General features: G+C 38.1%; 1 long non-coding RNA gene across 2 annotated transcripts in view; it reads right to left on the bottom strand.

Annotated features, from left to right (window-relative positions):
* Positions 1–653: 653 nt before the first annotated feature.
* Positions 654–8,796, bottom strand: part of LOC138987832 (uncharacterized) — a 40,577-nt gene continuing 32,434 nt past the window's right edge. For both annotated transcript variants that reach the window (XR_011464125.1, XR_011464124.1), the window contains exon 4: positions 654–2,678. This is a non-coding gene — a long non-coding RNA (uncharacterized lncRNA). The remainder of the gene's footprint in view (positions 2,679–8,796) is intronic.

Genomic DNA, 8,796 nt, shown 5'->3' with positions numbered 1-8,796 from the left:
TTGACTCCAATTCAGCAAAGCAGCTGAACTCCTGTACCCCAATAGCAGCCAGATAGCGTGTAAGTTGTCTCTGAGAAGTGACTTGACCTTGTGCAAGGTAACGACCTTCACCATAGGACCACCTTGTGAACCATCAGATGACAGAAGTTCTGGCAGCACAGAAATCAGTGCCTCAGTACTAAAGAGGAGACCTGGGCAATGACTCACAACGTCCACCCCAAGAGCTTCCTCTCCTATAATATAGGAAAATGCAAACTGAGTTTTTATATGAATCAAGCTCACATTTTCCATTATTTTGAAAGTGTCTTTTAATTGTGTATCTCACTAAACCATGAGTTGATTGAAGGTCAGGGACAGGACTTTTCCACTTTTAATTTCTGACATCTGGCACAATATGTATATAGCTGTTCAAAAATTATTAAAATATTGAAACTAAAAAACTGGACATTTGACACAAGTCCATAAATAAGCAAATTACAAAAGATTAAGAATACAATTGAACTTTGAGCAAACATTAGGGTTACTGGGCCCTCCATATACTTGGGTTCTCTGTACCCTAATTTCCTTTACCTCTGCAGATTCAATGAATCACAGATACTGTGGTTAAGTAATATGTATTTATTGAAAAAAATAATGTATAAGTAGACCCTTGAAGTTCAAACCTTTATTGTTCACAGGACAGCTTAGCATAGTTCAGTCACTTAGTCGTGTCCAACTATTTGCAACCCCATGGACTGCAGCACGCCAAGCTTCCCTGTTCATCACCAAGTCCTGGAGCTTGCTCAAACTCATGTTCATGGAGTTGGTGATGCCATCCAACCATCTTATCCTCTGTCATCCTCTTTGCCTCCTGCTTTCAATCTTTCCCAGCACCAGGGTCTTTTCAAATGAGTCAGTTCTTTGCATCAGGTGGCCAAAGTATTGGAACTTCAGCTTCAGCATCAGTCCTTCCACTGCATATTCAGGACTAATTTCTTTTAAGATGGACTGGTTGGATCTCCTTGCAGTCCAAGGACTCCCAAGAGTCTTCCTTGGCACCACAGTTCAAAAGCATCAATTCTTTGGTGCTCAGCTTTGGTTATGGTCCAACTCTCACATCCATACATGGCTACTGGAGAAATCATAGCTTTGACTAAATGGATCTTGGTCAGCAAAGTAATGTCTCTGCTTTTTAATATGCCATCTAGGTTGGTCATCGGAGAAGGCAATGGCACCCCACTCCAGTACTCTTGCTTGGAAAATCCCATGGACGGAGGAGCCTGTTAGGCTGCAATCCATGGGGTCGCTAAGAGTCGGACACGACTGAGCGACTTCACTTTCGCTTTTCACTTTCATGCATTGGAGAAGGAAATGGCAGCCCACTCCAGTGTTCTTGCCTGGAGAATCCCAGGGACAGGGGAGCCTGGTGGGCTGCCGTCTTTGGGGTTGCACAGAGTCGGAAACGACTGAAGTGACTTAGCATAGGTTGATCATAGCTTTTCTTCCAAGAAGCAAGTGAAGTGGCTCAGTCATGTCCAACTCTTTGTGACCCCATGGACTGTAGACTACCAGGCTCCTCCATCCATGGGATTTTCCAGGCAAGAATACTAAAGTGGGTTGCCATTTCCTTCTCCAGAGGATCTTCCTGACCCAGGGATCGAACCTGGGTCTCCCACATTGTAGGCAGATGCTTTACCATCTGAGCCACCGGGGAATTTCATGGCTGCAGTCACCATCTGCAGTGATTTGGGAGCCCAAGAAAATAAAGTCCACACTGTTTCCATTGTTTCCCCACCTATTTGCCATGAAGTGATGGGACTGGATGCCGTGATCTTTGTTTTCTGAATGTTGAGCTTTAAGCCAACTTTTTCACTCTCCTCTTTCACTTTCATCAAGAGGCTTTTTAGTTCCTCTTCACTTTCTGGCATAAGTGTGGTGTCATCTGCATATCTGAGGTTATTGAAATTTCTCCTGGCGATCTTGATTCCAGCTTGGGCTTCCTCCAGCCTGGCATTTTGCATGATGTACTCTGCATATAAGTGAAATAAACAGGGTGACCATATGTAGTCTTAACATACTCGTTTCCCAATTTGGAACCAGACCATTGTTCCATGTCCATTTCTAACTGTTGCATCTTGACCTGCATACAGATTTCTCCAGAGGCAGATCAGGTGGTCTGGTATTCCCATATCTTTAAGAATTTTCCACAGTTTGTTGTGATCTACACAGTCAAAGGCTTTGGCATAGTCAATAAAGCAGAAGTAGATGTTTTTCTGGAACTCTCTTGCTTTTTCGATGATTCAGCGGATGTTGGCAGTTTGATCTCTGGTTCCTCTGCTTTTTCTAAATCCAGCTTGAATATCTGAAAGTTCACAGTTCCTGTACTATTGAAGCCTGGCTTGGAGAATTTTGAGTGAGCATTACTTTGCTAGCGTGTGAGATGAGTGCAATTGTGTGGTAGTTTGAACATGCTTTGGCATTGCCTTTCTTTGGGAATGGAATGAAAACTGATCATTTCCAGTCCTGTGGCCACTGCTGAGTTTTCCAAATTTGCTGGCATACTGTGTGCAGCACTTTCACAGCATCACCTTCCAGGATTTGAAAGAGTTCAGCCTGAATTCCATCACTTCCTCTAGCTTTGTTCATAGTTATCCTAGAGTTCACACTCAAGGATGTCTGGCACTCTGTTCAAGGGACAACTGTATATAAAAATCACAAATTTAGTTAAAAGACTTATACATGACTGTTTATATATTATAGCATTTTATTATCAAATGTGATGAAGTGTAATCTAACCCAAGGATTTTCAAGCATGCTAACACTTAAGGGGTAAGGAAAGAGGTAGCTGATTCTCCCCTAATCCTCCCCTGCATTTGCAACAATACTGAAATTTTATGTCCACATCATCCCTTCACTGAAAAAAAGTCCATAAAGAGCTAATGGTTCTCAATAGTTATTTCATATAACTGTTGAAAAAAACACAGTGCTTTAATCTGTGAAGGCTGTTCTAACAAATGTCAGGGACTGGATGGCTTATAAACGAGAGACATTTATTTCTTACTCTCCTGGTGGCTGGGATGTCCAAAATCAAGGCTCCAGAGACTGTGTATTTGGTGAGGACTTGCTTCCTGATTCATGGGCGATTGTAGTTTTGCTATAACCTACATGGCAGAAGCGGCAAGGGACCTTCTCTGTCACCTGATTTATAAGAGCACTAATCCGCATCATGAGGGAATCACCCTCATGATCTAATCACTCTCAAATTCCCCACCTCTTAATGCCATCACCTTGAAAATTAGATTTCAATATATGAGTTTTGAGGGGCTACAACCATTGAGCTTATAACAGGCTTTATTATAATTTCTCATATTTACAAACAGCTCTAAAGTAAAACAATTACAAGAATTTACAAATTAGACATTATTATCATGTCATTTTTCAAAAAATGGCTGCTTACAAGAGTCACAAACATTTTAAAAATATTGTGTCTAGTTTCTTAAGATGAAATACATGCACTTAATGCTGTAAATTTCTTCCCATCACTGCTTTTTACTGCATTCCACAAATTTTGATAAGTTGTCTTTATATTTTTATTCTCTTCAAGTAATTTTAAACAATTATTTTCTTTGACTCAAACATTTGTCTTCTTTAACCTTAAAGTTATTAAAAAACATATTGTCTAACTTCAAATATTTGGGGATTTGACGTCTATCTTTCTGTTTGATTTGTACTGTAATCCCTTTGGGTCTGAAAGCATACTTTATGTTTTTCTATTCTCTTAAATTTGTTAAGACATATTTTATGTCCTCCCAGAGTGTGGTCAGTCTTGATGAATGCTCTATGTGAGCTTGTGAAGGATGTGTACCTTGCTGTTGTTGGCTGAAGTAGCCCATAAATATCAATTGGTTCAAATTAACTGATAGTGTTTTTCAGGTAAAATATATTCTGATTTTCTGCTTGATGGTCAGTCAGTTGCTGAAGGAACAGTGTTGAAGTCTTCAGCTACAGTAATGAATTTGTCTATTTCTCCCTTTCATCTTATCAGTTTTTGCCTCTCTTTTTTTGGACACACTCTTGTTAGGTATACACATTTAGGAGAAATTAAAATTGACTTCTTTATCATTATATAATGCCCATTTATCCATGATAACTTTCCTTCTTCTGAAGTATGCTTTATTTGGAATCAATACAGTACTTTAGTTTTCTTTTGATTATTGTTGGCACAGTGTCCATTGCTCCATCCTTTTTAACCAATTGGAGATTTTATTTTTAAAGTTGACTTCCATCAGACAACATAAATTGAGTCTTGCTTTTATACCCATTCTGCCAATCTTTGAATTTAAATTGGTGCTCTGGCCATCCACGTTGAGAGTTATTCTTAATACAGTTGGATTAATATCTAACATGTTTGTAACTTTGTTCTATTCATTGAATTTATTCTTTTTCCCCTTTTTCTGCCTTATCTGCTACTAAATGAACATCCAATATGATTCCCTTTTACTTCACATCTTAGCACATAAATTAGTTTTTTTTTAATGTTGCATTTGCCTTAGATTTTCCAATATACATTTTCTTTAACTGCCCTGTCTGATAGTCTTTATATATATATATAAAGCAGCAACAACCACAAAGAATTATATATAATTTTTTTAATGTATTTACTTATGGCTGTGATGGATCTTTGTGGTTGTTGCTGCTTGGGCTTTTCTCTGGTTTCGGTGATCGGGGGCTACTCATGGGGCTTCTCTTTATGGTGGCTCCTCTTGTTTCTGAGCACAGGCTCCAGGTCATGCGGGCTTCAGTAGTTACAGCACATGGGCTCAGTAGTTGTGGCTCCTGGGCTTTAGAGCATAGGCTCAACTGTTGTGATGCTTGGGCTTAGTTTGCCCCATGGCATGTATGGCCTTCCTGGATAAAGGATTACCATGTTTCCCATCTTGGCAGGTGGACTTTTTTTTTTACTACTGAGCCATCAAGGAAGCCTCCCAATATGCATGGAATGATACTCGACCACTTCACTTGTAGCAACAGAATATTTCCAATCCCTGTTTCTTCTCCCTGTGACATTGCTGTCATTCACTATCTATCCATAGGCTATACTCACACAGAACATTGTTGCTATTATTACTTGAAATACAGTTATCTTTTATATTAAATAAGAATAAGAAAAATAAAATATTTTTTAATCTTTTTTCTCTGACATGTTCTTTTCCTTTAAGTAGATTCAAGTTTGTGGTGTATATCATCTTTCTTCTGCTAAGCCTCCCAATATACATTTTTAATTAATCTAATTGTTATTAAAATACTAGACCACTTCACTTGTAGCAACAGAATATTTCCAATCCCTGTTTCTTCTCCCTGTGACATTGCTGTCTTTCATTATTTATCCATAGGCTATACTCACATGGAACATTGTTAATATTATTACTTGAAACACAGTTATCTTTTATATTAAATAAGAATAAGAAAAATAAAATATTTTTTAATCTTTAAAAAAAATTTTTTTTTCTCTGACATGTTCTTTTCCTTTAAGTAGATTCAAGTTTGTGGTGTATATCATCTTCCTTCTGGTTAAGAAATCCTTTAACTTTTTTTTGCATACAGGTATGCTAATAATGGGGTTTCCCTCATAGCTCAATTGGTAAAGAATCCGCCTGCAATGTAGGAGACCCCGGTTCGATCCCTGGGTCAGAAAGACCCACTGGAGAAGGGATAGGCTACCCACTCCAGTGTTCTTGGGCTTCCCTTGAGGCTCAGCTGGTAAAGAATCCACCTGCAATGTGGAAGACCTGGGTTTGATTCCTGGATTGGGAAGATACCCTGGAGAAGGGAAAGGCTAGCCACTCCAGTATTCTGGCCTGGAGAATTCCATGGTTTGTATAGTCCATGGGGTTGCAAAGAGTCAGACATGACTGAGTGACTCACACTATGCTAATGATGAATTCCTTCAGTTTTTGTTTGTCTTAGGAAGTTTTTATATTTCTCTTTCACTTTAGAGAGTAATCTTTCTGGATACAGAATTCTTGGCTGGTTCTTTTTATTTTTCTTTCAACACTGAAGATCCTACCTTCTTTCTTGCATAATTTCTGACAAAAAGTCCATTGTATCTTTGTTCCTTTATAAGTAAGGTTTATTTTCCCTTCTCTAGATTCTTTTAAGATTTTTTTTTCTGTCTTTCTCTCTTTATGTTGGAGGATGCTGCTGCTGCTAAGTTGCTTCAGTCGTGTCCGACTCTGTGCGACCCCATAGACGGAAGCCCACCAGGCTTCAGCATCCCTGGGATTCTCCAGGCAAGAACACTGGAGTGGGTTGCCACTTCCTTCTCCAATGCATGAAAGTGAAAAGTGAAAGTGAAGTCACTCAGTCTTTTCCAACCCCTAGTGACCGCCATGGACTGCAGCCTCCGTCCATGGGATTTTCTAGGCAAGAGTACTGGGGTGGGTTGCCATTGCCTTCTCCATTTGGAGGATGAGGGTTTCTTAATATTATGTGCGTGGAAGTAGTGTTTTGGTACTTATTTTTGTTCTGACTTTCATGGATGTGTGGTTTGGTGTCTATCATAAAGTTTGGGAGCTTCTCAGCCATTATTACTTCAAATATTCCTTCTTATTGTGGTATGCCAGTTATGTGTATCTTATATCTTTTGACATTATTCCACAGGTTTTGGATGTTCTGGGTTTGGGTTTTTTTCCCTTCTTTTTGAATTTCATTTTGGGAAGTTTATATTGATCTGTCTTCAAGCTCACTGATGCTTTCCTCAGATTTATCTAGTTTATTGATGAACTTATCATAGGCATTCTTAATGTCTATTATAGGGTTGAGTATTTCTAGCATTTCCTTTGAATTCTTCCTCAGAGTTTGTAGCTCTTTGCTTACTTTACCCAAGTGTTCTTGCACATTATCTAACTTTTTAAATTAGAGCTCATAATGTTTTGCCAAGAGTTTTAAAACATTTCCTGTGATAATTTTAACATCTGTGTTACATTTGAGTCTAGTTCTGAAGCTTACTTTATCTCTTTAGACTATTTTTTCTTGCTTTTTGTCATATATTAAACAAAGATTACACATCCCCTTCCCATTCCAGAGCCTTTAGGGGATCTTCACCAGATCTTCAACTGAAATCTGGTAGATTTTCTACAGGTAAAACCCACAAAAGGTCCCCTAAAACCTCAAAACCTAAGAATTTCTCATTTTCATGCTAAGTCACAGAATTAATACTTAAATGTTGGCCCTGATGCTGGAAAAGATTGAGGGCAGGAGGAGAAGGGAGTGACAGAAGATGGGATGATTGGATGGCATCAACCAACTCAATGGACATGTGTATGAGCAAACTCTGGGAGATAGTGAAGGACAGGGAAGCTGCAGTCCATGGAATTGCAAAAAGTCAGACACGACTTACTGGCTGAACAACAAACAACAACAATCAGTTTATGGCTACCTCTGCGTCTGCTCTAGTTAGCAGATTCCAAACTGCAAATCTCTGAATTCATCTGTCTAAGGCAATGACAACCCACTCCAGTATTCTTGCTTGTGAAATCCCATGGACAGAGGAACCTGGCAGGCTATAGTCTACAGGGTTGCAAAGAGTCAGACATGACTGAGAAACTAAAAAATAACAACAAAGCCAGTATAGTATTTTCCCTGAAAACTGCATTGTCTGATGAGTTCAAGAAAAGTCATTAATATTATTTTTAAAAATTGTAATAGCAGTTATTTTCAAGCTCTTTACATGTTATTGCTAAAACTAGAAACCTCTTAGTTCTTTTAGGTGAGTGAACTTTGTCTTTCTTTCTAGTTTCTAAATTTCTATTGCTGTAGTCTTAGTTCTTCTTTTCATTGTCTTTTTTTTGATGTTGACTCATTTTTTTTAACATTTTTATGGGATTTGGTGAAAAGTAGAGGTTAATACATTTGTTCAATTTCCCACCCAATTCTTTCAACTTTACCATTATATTCCCTCAGAACTCCGTGAAACATAGTTTCCTCAATTAGGTCAGTAAGTATATTAGTTCCTAGAATCATTACTTTGTTCACTTTTATATATTCAGGGCCAAGACAGTGCTTGGTAAATAATAAGTACCTCAAAAACTTGTTCTAAGTGAATGGGTAGATGACTAAATGGCTGAATGAATGAATGGCTACTTTCTTTACTGCAGTTACAGGTATGCCGAGAAGAGTCTTCTCCTCAAACCACCTCATCATTGGTCTGCTTGTGCTGGAAGCTCCTTTGGAGCTTCATAGGTGTCGGTCTGAAAGCATTTTCTTGTTTCTGGAGTTATGTGTTCATGTTGAATGATGGGAGAAATGAGAGAGAAGACAATATCATGTAACATTCCAGTAGAAAATTTGCATGAACCTAAATAAAATTGTTTGAAAACTGTCAAAACTGGCCGAAGTCAAATGTTTGTCTTGATAAGATATTCTTCTTGTAATACCTTGAGGGGAAAGCAAAATGTCTTTAATATTATCTTTTTTCTTATCACAATTATACTTGCAAATATTTTTAAAATGCTAAATTATTACTTTTACTGAAGAATTTCCATATCTCATTTGTTACTCTAATGTCTGGCACAGAGATAGTTTTTAATAAATAATATTTTCTAATTGATCAAATGAAGGCATTCATTCACACCTTGTGTTGAGGGATGTGTATTTATTATAGATTTCTGCTCTAGAACAGAAGTTAGCAAATTTTTTCTAGGTAAAGGGCCAGGTATTAAATATTTTTTATTTATGGGCCATAAATCCCTGTTGTAACTGTTCACCTCTGGTATTGTAGAGCAAAAGCAGCCACAGCCATGTGTAAATGAATAACAT

The sequence above is a fragment of the Bos mutus genome, chromosome 5 (genome assembly GCF_027580195.1).
Source record: "Bos mutus isolate GX-2022 chromosome 5, NWIPB_WYAK_1.1, whole genome shotgun sequence".
In the NCBI taxonomy this organism is placed as follows: domain Eukaryota; kingdom Metazoa; phylum Chordata; class Mammalia; order Artiodactyla; family Bovidae; genus Bos; species Bos mutus.
This window is presented reverse-complemented; position numbering and strand designations above follow the sequence as displayed.